We start from the raw sequence: 13560 nt of genomic DNA, 5'->3' as shown, positions 1-13560 counted from the left end.
GCTGTGTGTCTTTTATATATTTCACTTTACTGACAGAGGGAGGAGGAGAAGGAAGCATTTTAAAAACGTGACTGAGAATGGAAGGATTAAAGGGCCTAATACTATTTGTTTTGTCATAATGGAGACTGGTATGTACATGAACATAGAGAGAATAGAACCAGAGAATGAATGGTATTAGAAGGCGAGAAAAAAAATAGCAAAGCCTGTATTTTCTGTGGGTAGGAAAGAAGGGTATAAAATTTATTAGGTAAGTGTATTACAAAGCTAAGTATGGCAGGGGACAATTTTAGTTGATGTATCTGCTTCTGTATTTTAAGAAGAGGTTAGAATTTGACAGAAATAGATGAGATAGGGGTTTGCATGAGGTGTTTTTGGTATAATCTCTCATTTAAAATAAAACGGAACTTTAATTGGGTGGGACCTATCACTTACCAAATGTAAAAAGGTGTGATAAAACAGCCTTTGCTTTTTTCAGCACTATTGAATGTCAAATATCTAGTGCTGAAGTGAAACTATTATGGTCAAATTAATGCTACATATGTCAGATCATCATTCTTCTCAGCAACAGTAATTGCTTAGATTGTTTAAAACTAGCTTTGGTTGTGATGGTACATTTGTGATCCAGCATTAAGGAATGAAAAATCTGTAGGAATTCTCCCCACTTATAACCAACATCCATTTCTACATAATTGAATAAGAACATAATAATCACATCTGATATTTGCAGATTACACTACAATTTATGAAATGCTTTCACTTGTAATACCTTGAGTGATCCTTGGTTGTGTCTGGTTTTGGTTGCAAACGGGAACAGTAACAGGTGGTCCTCTGTCCTATGCCAGTGGCCATGACACCAGCAATGCGGTTCCTTTTTAGGGGACAGCCATGTCCCCCACCCTGCCTAACAACATTTCAGGAGCATCTTCCTATGAAGAAGATGCTGGAAAATGAGCGTTTTCGAGTGTAGTCACTTATAGAAAAATGAAATCAAAATGTGTTCCATAGCAATTAGCCCCATATTTGCTTAAACTTATTGTGACACCACATTCCTGATTGCAAGAGTTTTAGACTGTTCTTTTGAAGAATGTGAGGAATAGGGAGGGGGAATAAGGACTATGAGATATTTAGAATCATATACTGTGTGAGTAAAGGGTTTTAAAAAAGAATTCATTTACTAGAAGTGCTGAGGATGAGGAGGGGTTTTTCACAACTATTTTCACACTTATGAGGTGATAAGTCCAGCCCTCACAAAATAAAATGGCAGGTTTCACACTAAACCCACCCAGGCATATTCCTCTAGTCTCCTAACTCGCTTATTCTTTGAGAACAAAGAGGCAGAGGTAAGATCACGTGTTCAAATGAATGGTGGAGAGTAGTCCCTGTCGTCCTTGCTTTGACATGCTGTCTTCCAGATAGATGTATACACCATGCTCTGCATATCATGTATGGATCTCCAGACTACCCCTGCTAGTCTCCAGTGACTTTCATTCTAGACCAACGATCTTCTTTGTACTACTATTCTTGATCTTTATATTCAGTGAATTAGACAACTGCATTTATAAACTTTACCCCCTGGACTCACAGTTTCTACATGTTTTGGGTTCTCTTGACCACCATTTCTGTCCTGCTTCAGTTACTCATTGACATGAATATAATTTATTTCACACCATATTTCACCTCTCAGAATGGCCTATGTGATCACAATCTAGAGTTATGAAATGGTTCTTCAAGTGGAATCAACCTCAGAGATTATGTAGGGCAATATCTAAAAACCAATGAACAGAATTCTTGTTTACTGACTCTCAGGTTCATTCTTCAGCATTTTCGTCAGGTCAGGAAATGCCACCCTCATTTACACAGTTGTTGAAAAGAAAAACTCCTAGGACTCATGCTTGATTCTTATGACCTTCATCACCCCATATCTAGTCACCAGTCAATCTTATCTTCTTGCTATCCTGAATCTATCCAATTCTTTTTCAAGAGCCAGCCATCATCTCTCGCCTTGATATGGTAAAAGCTTAAAATGCACCTCCTTTCTGCACATTCTCTCACGTTTTCCTGTGTTATTTTCTACATATCACTTTCTCAAACTTTGTTTACGGATTTGCTTCCTTTGTGATTTCCTGGCTCTGATACTTCTTACTAGGATGTCAGTTCCAGGAGAGTGGAGACATTGAGTATAGAGAGCAACATCAGAGTCACTCACTGAATATTTGTTGAGTAAATGAATTCCTCCTACACAGACTAGAAATATGGGTCACAAAGAAGTTAAGTACATTTCCTAGGCTCACAAGATTAGTAAGTAAATCTACAGCTAGAATTTAGGACTCTTGGCTCTCTGTCTAAAACTCTTGTCATTTACCACATTGTGGCTACTATTGTTATTACCTTGTGAGACTGTATTATATAGATTTAGGAATGCCATCCTCATAGCTTCTGGCTTGCACTGTGGGGCTGTCTGGAAAGTGAGTGCTACTAATTATAAGATCAGTAACTAAGTGGCTGGCTAAAGTCCAAGACAGACCTGTTGCACTAAATTCTACTCTTTAGCAAAACTTTAGCATACTGTCCAATGTAGCTTTAAAAACCTCTGCAAACTTTAATTTTCCAGGTGATCATTCAATATTATTTTAGTTGTAATGTCACTTTAAAATATAAAACTATTTAATCTTTCTTCCTTTCCTTCTTTCTTTTTCTCTCCTTCCTTCCTTCCCTCCCTTCCTCTCTTCTTTCCTTTTCTTTCTCTCTTGATGGAGTCTCGCTATGTTGCCCAGGATGGAGTGCAGTGGCTAGTCACAGGCATGGTCACAGTGTACTACAGCCTCAAGTACCAGGCCTCAAGGGACCTTCCTGCCTCAGCCTCCTAAGTGGCTGGGACTATGGGTGCATGCCTCCACACTCAGCCATTTAATTTTTAATGTACTTTTTCCTTCTGTCTCTGAGCAGTACATTTCCACCTTTTAAGACATATCTTTCTTTCTATATTTGTGTTTTGAGTCCAATTTTCCAGGCTTTTCTGAGACTTTGTTTACTCATGTAACTGTAGCCTCTTTCCTACAACCCTGCTTTTTCTTCTTCACTGTCTTAATTTGTGAGCTACAGTGCATGGGCATTAGAATCTGGACCTCAGCTGAATCCAGGCTCTCCCACTTACAAGAAGTGGACAGCTTACTTTATTCTTCTGAATCTTGATTTCCTTGCACATAAAATTGGGATAAGGGAGGGCAATTGTGTAGATTAAGTAAAAAACATGTAAACTTCTTAACGTAGAGTATGCACCAAATGATAGCTATAAATATTATAAAAACAACCAGATTTTACTTATCTGAAAAAAAAACATTAACAGAAATGAAGATACCTCCAACATTCTCTTAGCTATATTCTCCCTAATTATTAACCCTTCACTGCCTATCAATTATGTTCATGGGAAAAATTCTTGAGAAATAAGCTCTTTATGTTTCCCTTTCTCGTAATATTGTTATATCTGAACAGACTAGAAACATGTGTTGTTCAGTGTCAAATGTTACACTCTTGATCTTTCTAGACAAGCTATGGTTATTACTAGAAATTTTCTATTTCTCATGTGTCTATGTTCTTATATTGTATTGTGAATCCCAGTCACTTAGGAGAATGAGGTAAAGTTCACTAAGCTAGTCTTGTGGTCTAAGATAGCTAGGATTTTCTACTGCAGGAGAAATATTCCATAGTCTTCCAAATACCATTGGAAGAACCATGTGGCATCAAGTAACCTGCCTAACTGAGTGGTGGGTTTGTGGATAGAGTTCTAGTCAAGATCAATATATTTATGAATAGAGAGGTGTGCCATTATTTGGAGGAGACTGAAAACAGAAATTTAGAGGGGATTAAATTGCCAATACAGGAAACAAGTCTCTTTAGGTGATTCTCCCCGGATGATGCACCATTTTTTAGAGCTAAGGGTGCCACTGGAAGGTGCATCTGAACACAGAACTTTATAGGAAGTTAGTGGGCAGTGATGATCCATTCACCATAGCAGATCTACTCTTGGGAAAGGTGAGACATGAGTGGTTCTCTCAGAAGTGCCAGAAAAATCTTGTCATAGATTGTGTAGATCTGTCTATGGTAAGAGACTTCACCTGAAGATCATGAAGAACACTGGGTAGCTGCTCAGTTGGCTTGTAAATAATAATGACTTACTACGTTTTTTGACTTTCTTTCTTTCTTTTTTTTTTTTACTAAATGTCCTTCTGCTACACAAAGTAACCAGAGTTCTTGCAAGTGTAGTTTCCAAGTATCTGCTGTGGGGCTCCAAATCAAAGCATGGAGAGCATCTAGACAGTTGCCTAGGTGTCAGTGCCGCATCCTTCCCTGGAAGAAAAAAGGCTTCTCCAATATAAAACTTGAGCAGCACCCCAGGTTGCACTCATTTTTATTTTTCTACCCCAAATGTGTATTACCCTACCTGGCCAAATACAAACTGCCAGTTCCATGCTTACCTAACCCATACTTAAAGAATAAAATACCTACCACATATCTCTCCTAACAGCTAAAATTTTGGGCCAACAGTTTTAAATGTTTTATTTTAGTTGGAATACTACAAAAAGTCAGTTACTGAAGATTAAATTGGGTCAACCTTAATAGAACTATGTTATATTCGGGTCTTATGTGAAGTACCACAGGCATTTTGAGGCCTCTGGGGTGCCTCTTGGTACGTGGTCCCTCAAGGGTTTTACTTGCAACAAGGACTAGTTTGCTTGAATAGAGAGTGAATCTATCTCCTTTTATTGTTTTGTATTATATTTATCATCATCTTATCTTCACTGTGTGCCAAACAGTTTTCCATGGAATGATTTATTCTAATAATTAAAAGAAGGCAATATTCTTTTGGTGGATGACTGTTTTGTCTGAATTATAAAATATAATTTGCCTTTTTCTTTGTACCATTGTTCCAGAAAAGATTCATCTTTAATTAGTTTGAGGTGTACTGTGGCTTACCTTTGTCTCCAAGTAAAAGATTTTTCTTTTTCAAAAACAGATGAATTCTAAGTTGACAAGGTAAAAAATCTGCAGTAAGATTAAAAATGCTAAGATTTCCCATTAAGAAGTTGCTTCTAAGTTACTACAATTGAGCATCAGGTATTGAACATCTATTAATGAAATACTTCGTTTGCATTGTGGTAGATGTAAATTAGATGACTCACTTTCTCCATCTCTTTCTCTATATTTATTTTTAATTCTATTCTGAAGCAGGAACTAGGACCAAATGAAATTAAAGCATCTTTTTGGTTTGATTGGCCTCATATTCGTCAAAGAGCTAAGTAGGACTCAGAGCATATCCCCCTTTTATTAGTAATGAAAGTGAGATGCTGAAAGATTTTATAAGCTCAGAATAGCAGATTAAGTATCAAGACTATAGCCCACTGAACAACACTGCTATGTTTAAATTGATACTGTTCAATATTGCCCTCAGACCATTTTAATACTTAATATTGTAGGATAGCCACAGAAAAGTAGAGTAATGAAAAACACACATTGTATTTTGTTGCTTTCATTTTTGTTGGAAGGGGTTTTCACTTTAAATGGAAAAGAACCTAAGATAAATAATGGACCTAGAGCATCTATGGTTTCTGTTGCATTGACAAATGCTCCTGTAGAATGGTGGCCATTTCTTTCTATCGAAAAAATCTATTTTGTTTTTCTCGTAACTAAAGCAATTCATAAACATTATAGAAAATTTAGGAGGCACAGATAGATAACATGAAGAAAATTAGAAACCATGCTCAATCTCACAACTTAAAAAAATCGCCATCGTTAACATTTTGGTGCACATCCTTTTGGCTGTGTCACCCATGCATGTTTATGCACACTTTTAAAAAGAGTGAAAATCTTACTGTAACCTTTAAAATCTCTATTCACATAAGAATATATATTGGATACATTTCAGTGTCATTAAATAGTCTTTCGCAATGCTCTTTGTCTTGGTCGCGCCATTATTTATTTAATCAATCCCCAAGTGTTGAGCATTAAGGTTGTTTCCAATCTTTTCAAGATTATAAATATGGTTGGTGCAAGTGTTCCATGTAGCCAAATATTTGCCCACATGCCTGATTATTTCCTTAGAGCATATTTCTAGAAGTGGAATTGCTGAGTCAAACATGTAATGAATTGTAGACCCTTTTCTTCAGAAATATTATATTATCCACATATTAATTTGTTTGTAGCTCATCAGTTTGGTATTTTCAAACCTCACAGTTACTCCTTTTGTAAAATTTAAACATATTAACTGTGTGGCACTCCAAATTGGTAATAATAGGGTCCAAAGGAATTGGCTAAATTCCGTAATGCCCTGATTATTTCAGTTGTATTAATTTGGCATAATTCTTTTTCCTCCCTGCTTTTAGCTAGCTGTATTTGTATCCATCATATGTTTTACTATTCTTCTGCATAAAGTTTCTAAGAAATTGAAAAAGGGAACCCAAAAGTTGCAGGCTTAAATGGAGTATTAACCCTCAATCCAAACTCAGGCAAATGTCATCCATTAATCATAGGCCAATGTAAAAAGCAAGAATCATGATAATATTAACCAGAAAAAGGTTCAAGGATAACTCCGAAGCAGAACATGTAACCCATTCACTCAAGAGGGTATAATACAAATTAATGTGCTCACCAGTGGCAAATTTTCCCAAGCTCATCCAGGTTTTCTGCTCAGATGACATCTGTAGGAAAAAGACCTAGACATAATTTCATCCTTTAATCTTGTCTTTTCCAAACTGTTATTTTTTTCCTTTGCAAAATTTAATATGGAGTTTGGTAGATATTATGCATTTTTTATGCTTTTATATTTTAAATTAAAAAAAATTATAATACTTTTTGATATTTTCAATTATGTCTATAAACCTCTTTATAAAACATAAAATCTATTTGTGAGACGTGTACCAGAAGAGAAAAGCAATTAAAATGTCAACCTTTCAATCAAATCTTTCTCCACTTCCACAGTAAAAAAGTTTCAAGCCTCAAAAAGGAACTTGATTCTCGGCAATTTTAGCCTAAAATGCTTCTTCAGCTTTTCTTAGACTTTGGCTATCTCAAAACGCAAGTGAAGACAAAACTGGCCTGTAAGATTAATTTTTGGTGAATGAACTTATATCTTAAAAACTAAGCTGTTTCACTTCCTCATGAAAGAACAAATTTCTTGAAGATAAGTTTCCATTTCATGTTTGTAATCCTGAAGTGCCTAATCTTTGATACATATTTGGGTGGGATGAATAAAAATACCATATGTCCCCACAAAAGCAAGATATTTTTATTACTGACTACATATTGCAGTGGAGACGTCGCCTAAGATAGGAAAGGGTCAAAACGTCCAGTTTCTCCTTCCTGTGAGCTACTAGTCATTAGGCAGGTTACTAAATCTCATTGAATTTTAGTTTTTATGGTTATAAAATGATGAAACAAATTTTCTCTTTAGAGAACAGGTGCTTTGAGATCAAGAAAAATGAAATAATATAAATACTGTCTAACTTGGCCAGTTCATTACAAATGAAAATTATTATTATTTTGAAGATGTGTTACTGTTTTCTCTATTAAAATTCTTATTTTCCTATGTTTGGGCTGGAATGATAACCTGTCAACTTTTTTAGTAGATAGTGTTTAATGTTATTTCAAAATAATATCTAAGGATTTTTTAAATAGAAACAGCAATTACATGTGCACATGATTTTACAACTGTATTTAATTATTTTTCTTTCTTTTGCTTCCTTCTGGTTTTTAATTGAAGGGTAACATACATGCAGAAAAGTGCCCAAATAATTGCTGAAGAAGCCCATTTAAGCTGCAACTTGATCAGAAGATCAGCATGTCAGAGATTCCTCCATGCCCTTTCTAATCACTACCTAACTCCCTCCACCCCAAAGGGGACCAGGATCCCAGCTGCCAATACTATCACTTAGTTTTCCAGGATATCATGTCAAAATGAAGTAGAATCAGGGTATCTGCCAAGGTGACAGCAAATTCACCTCTGGGCAATTTGTCTCTGTGCTTGAATTCTGTTATTTAAAACTAAGGAGGTTAAACCTTTAAGATTCTTTTCCATCTTAACATTTAATGCGTCTGCTAAAAGTTAGCACTATTTTTGTGCAACATCGACTGTGGTTTTTCAGCTCAGGTGGAAGTTCATAGGAGGCATGTGCTAAACGGGATGTGCCCAGTTAACTGTATTCTCTACCATGAATAAAACCAAACTCCTAACCCCACATGAGCCCAAGAGGAGTAGGTGAGCGAGGACTGATGAAACTGAAGGAACTTAGGGCATTCCACCTCTCCCTCCGTGCTGGAAACATTGCCTCAAAGCATTCTCTTCTTCTTGGTTCCTTGGGCAGCAGCACCGTACACAAAGAGCAGAAAATTCCCTATAATTTGATCATTTTAGATGTACCATTCAATTGTGGGATGAATATAAACTTCTGCCATTTAGCAATTAAGATACTGTTTGGGTAGCAATGGAGACTACATAAGTAATTAAGATCTCCTTTTTGTCTTACTGGTATCTAGAAGGAACCTATCATTCTATGACTTGTGTCCTCAGAAGCTGAGTGAGATGAGGAAGAACAAATTAGGATAACTTCCTCCAAAAGACAAGACAGTAAGCCCTGCTGCCTTCCTCCAGTCTGTGGCACATGCTGTGCCACGGTTTGAGTTTTCTGTCATTGTAGAAGTCTTTTTATCATGAGGAATTTATTTAAATGGTTTTACTCTATAATCTCTCCTGAACATTTTCTTCACAGGGAAGGATTCATTTTTAAGGCAACCGAAGAGTTAAGTGAGTGAGAACCTACTTTCCAATATGCCCAGGACCCTGAGACACTAAGTCCCTGAGGGAAACTACACAAATCTCTAGAACTTGAAGGACATATTACCCTAATACTTCCTGTTCCGGGCCTGAACAAGAACACAAGTCTTGCCCCCTGACCCAAAGTAATCTCTTCCCCAAGATGTTCATGTGGAGAGGTAGAACTGAAGTCTCTTTCCCTTGGCAAACACTGCAAACAACCACACGGCCCACAGAAACAACAAAAACTTGATTGCACCCAATCGCAGTGCCTCAAAGCCATTTCAGTTCCTGGTCATGGCCCCCCAGGTTAGGCACATGATGAATCACAGGTTTCCATGATATTATGTGCCACATCTCGATCTAACGTTAGGAGGGCAAGAGACACACACATAGCCTCCTCTGGTTCGTTATGGAAGGTGTCTTTCCACTCCTTCTGCAGGGGAGCCCGTATTCAACGGAGAATGAGCAGCTGTCTCTCCTGTAGCCTTGTTGGTTGAGGAGAATGCTTTCTGCTTACCTTTGGGAAAATTGCTTAAATACAGTTACACTCCCAACCAGTGTTTCCCCTGGCTCCTCCAATGTCCAACAAGAAACCCAACCCCCAAAATCTAAACACCAGACAAGTAGCTTGAAAAATGAAAATAAATGTTCAAATCCAAAAGCTGTGTGCTTCTGTGATTGAAAATCTTTTTCTTAGCAAGTGGGAGTTGCTTTCATCATTGCTGGTCATATGTTTTTGTTTTTCATTTTCTGGTGGAGAAGTTTTCTAGGGTATTTTTCAAACTTTCCAGCTTAGCAAAGCGTTGGCTAAAATTGAAAAGAGAACTAGGCGTCGAGTCGGAGGCAGCATTAGGTTTGTTCTTGTTCGGAGGGGGGAGCAGGTTGCTGACGCAGCGAAAATAAGACAAAACATTTGAAACTTCTGGCTTTGTACTTCTCAAATGCCTCTTTTAGAAATCGCTTAAGTCGTTATTAACATCCACCACCCACCTTCCCTTTTTGGTCCTGACATTGGGTAATAATAGATAATGTTGACATATGTTCCCTGCTGGTCAGAAATACTATACTTCTGTGAAAGGTAACATTTTCAAGCTATGACAAAATGTATTTTACTTGGACAGAACATTAGTTATTGGACTAATCTCAGAATGTGGGCTGTGGGGTAAAAGTTTTAACATTTTAGTTGTGGGAGAAAGTTTGTTGGGAGAGTAAAAGCATCAGTATGGGGTGTGTTTAGCTTTCACCATTTCCAAAGGTATTGGCTTGCTGTCAAACTCTCATGTCCTTAGGAATGTAAAGGAAACATTCTCAGTATGTATGAAGAACAGCTGTCCACGGACACAGCAACTTTTAAAAATGATTACACCCAACTTTTCTGCAGTATGGATTATGGCATCAAAAAATATTTTTTCACTGTGTACCAAAGAATTCTGTTTTACAGGCCAGTTTTGAAGCTTTTAACTGCATGAGACATATGCTGCAGTTCTGTTGTTTGTTCTCCATGTGATGTACTATGAAATGTGTTTTTTAAAAAGGGGGGAAAAGAGGAGAGAAAGGGAGACAGTGAGAGAGACGAAAGCGTGCAAATTCTTCTGATCAAATGTGGTCTTCAAAACTACTTTTGAAACTAATTTAGGGGATGAGTTAGGAAATGCCCCAGCTGGCTTCCATGCTACCGAAGTCTGAACAGCCCTTTGCAAAACTGGAAAAATTGATTTTGTTTTGAAGGCTCACACAGACTTTAGTGTTGTGGAAGTTGGACAGAGTTTTTATTGAATCTGGTCCTTTGTGTTTTATGACAGTCTGAATGGGTGTTAAGATTCCATGAATAAATCCCCTGCCATTTCTGAAATTTCTGATATAAACATGAGCTCCGTCAATTTGTTCTCTGCACAAATGTCTTTCAGAATGTTAACAAACATGGTGCATTGATGAGTGGGCTGGCCTATGGAGTACAGTCTGCTTTACTTAGTAGGGCATGTTACTATGATTTTTCTTTTGTTTCTCAATGCTACGGCCACCCAGAAATAGGGACTGCTGGGGGATGGTGACCTTCAAGACTTGAGGACACAGGAGAGTTAGCTCAAGTCTGGTTGGAGAAGTGGTGTTAACGACCTTCAATTGAAAGTCTGGCCAGACACCACATCAAGGGGATTGTGGATTGGCCCTCAGGAAATGTATTAATTCTTTTTTTAAGTGCCTCAGGTGAATTACTTAGACACAGATAGCAAAGAAGAGAACATATTTTAAAAATATTATCTTTCTATATTCTGCATAAGTTTGTAATTTTTCAGTGTACTTTAAACTCAAATGTCAAATTGATAATACCCTGAAATTAGTTTCCAACTAAATAGTATAATTTAAAGCAAGCAAGCCAAAAAAATTAAGTCTCAGTTTTTATGATAAAAATTAGGTCACGTACAAGATAAACACTTTTGAAGGAGAATTACAATAGAATTTCAAGAAATGTTATGTTCTACAATTAACGGTAGTAAAAAGTTGTATATTGTTATAATTTGAAGTTTTGTAATATGTAACTATCATTATAGGTATCATTCTGAACCTAGCATTGGGTTTTCATTTTGAAGCACAAACCCAAATCTTAGTGGCCTAATCTTATTCTTCAGATATTTAATGCCCAGACGGGAGCTGTGATGACTCCTAAGAATTTATTATGCGGTTAAACTGCCCGACAGTGTCCAGCTCCTTACTTAGTTTTTACATAATTGCCCTTCTAGTGTGGTTATCTGGTATATGGAGCCATTCCCTAGCCATATTCTCCTCTACACGTTGCCCTTCATGGGACTTAGTAGAGAACCTGGGTAATCAGTTTGATTCCATTTACATTCATGATGAAATCAATGCACTAACGGGGATGTTTCATGGGAGATTTTAATATACTCTGTTATTGGCATTATAAATTGAGCCAGTTACTTGATGTAGTTCTCTTTGTGGTCAAATTCTGCCCTCTGTTTCTTACTTGAAATTCCCATTGAAGTAGTAATTACCAAGTGGAAGAATACTAAAAATGTTCAGCCAAATTCTGTTCTAAGTTGCTATCATGTAACTCCCGATGAAGTTAATTATGACTTAGTAAGAACTAGTGCTACAGCGTCTTAAGGGCTTTGGAACTCTGTGATCTGCCATCCAAGACACCAGGCCAGCAGCCTGCCTTTAAATATCTCATTTTAAGAGGTGAATTGACTCTGTTGAAGGTAAGAAATGGCTATTGCCAGTAACTATATGTGTAATGGGGCTTAAGTAGTAGAATTTAACATCTTTGAACTTTAGGAAGTTTGATCTTTTTGTAGTTTTCCTCTTTGGGGAAGTCTGTTTCATAGAAGCTTTAATTCTCTTTAGTGTGCTGAGTCCATTGATATGAGTTACCTCCTGTGCCATTCTCCCAAGCATCCCTTAACTGTAATAGTGGATAATTTTTATTTCCATTAATTATAAAACATTTGCTTAAGTCATCACTGCTTAGCTATTATTTCCTGCAGCTAAACCATTATCTTCCTTAAATACAGATGTTTATATTATGCATAATATAATTTCTTTCATAATAATTCATTATAACTTTTCAAAATACTTTGGCTCTCATTTAGCATATGTCTCAGTTTAGTCTTTAATTTCTTTTTTTCCATGGAAAGAAGGGCTCTGTGACCCACTGGATAACAATACATTATGTGCCATACTTGCAGGATTTTGTCATTGTGCAAATAGGGTTTCGGGGAAGGGGCAGAACATTACCCATGGTTTGGCGTGAGCAGAAGTCACGATTAGGCCATCTGCTGAGTAGTCCCAGAGTAAGACTTTTTTGGAAGTTGGTATGTGGGGCTGACCAGCCTCTGGGATTCTCCAGTTAGTACCTGAGGACCCTGGTGGCCCAGAGACTATCTTAATGTATGTATTGGGAACCCAACAGTTGAGAGAAAAGGTGATGGATAATGACTCTTGGAGGAGTTCAAAGTCAGTTGAGACTGGATTCACTTTAAAAGGCTTTCTAGGTCAGTGCCATAAAACAATCAACTCATCCTTGGAGTAGACTAGGTTTGGCAAGGCCGAATTTTACTGCCTTGGGGGTTGCCCAAGAGTTCAAAGCTACTTTCCTGTATGTTGCTAACAAAGCTATTGGGGGCAAAAGAGGCTCTGAAAATTCATTTTCAAAATTAGAAGCATAGGATCTCAGGTCTAGGAGGAACTTCTTTTTTCTCCCTTCTTTCTCTCTTTTCTTTCCTTCTACTTCTTCTTTCCCTTTTTCCTTCTCTCTATAAGCATTTATGGACCTCCTAGTATTTTCCAGGCATTGTAATGGCCACTGGGTATAAAGAAGGAAAGACATAGTTCCTGTTTAGGAGGAATTCACATTCTAGTTGGGGTGATGCTCAAGAAAAGCAACAATTATGAGGTGATCTTGCATATGGGAGCGCTAAGGAGGGGAACCAGAGTATGCAAGATTTTTAAGGCCTTGACCTTAAAAAACAAAGGGAAACTTGTTGTTTTCCTTTGTAATTAAACATAAAAACAATGTTAAACCATAAAGTCAGTGGAAGACCAATAAAGTTTTGGTTTTGCCCCAGATATTTTGTTGTTTTCAAAAAAATCTCTACTAATATATGTGTTTGTGTGTTAGCTGGTGTGAATCTCTGTTGACTATGGAATACTCTTTCTTTTTTTGAGACGGAGTTTCGCTCTTGTTACCCAGGCTGGAGTGCAATGGCGCGATCTCTGCTCACCGCAACCTCCTCCTC

General features: G+C 37.3%; 1 long non-coding RNA gene across 1 annotated transcript in view; it reads left to right on the top strand.

The window, feature by feature from the left end:
- LOC135276997 (uncharacterized) overlaps positions 1-13560 on the top strand; it is a 397212-nt gene that overhangs the window by 72653 nt on the left and 310999 nt on the right. The gene's annotated exons all lie outside the window — the stretch shown is intronic.

Source organism: Aotus nancymaae, unplaced genomic scaffold (assembly GCF_030222135.1).
Source record: "Aotus nancymaae isolate 86718 unplaced genomic scaffold, 86718_ANA_hifiasm-v0.15.2.pri h1tg000029l, whole genome shotgun sequence".
NCBI classification, from domain to species: Eukaryota; Metazoa; Chordata; class Mammalia; order Primates; family Aotidae; genus Aotus; species Aotus nancymaae.
This window is presented reverse-complemented; position numbering and strand designations above follow the sequence as displayed.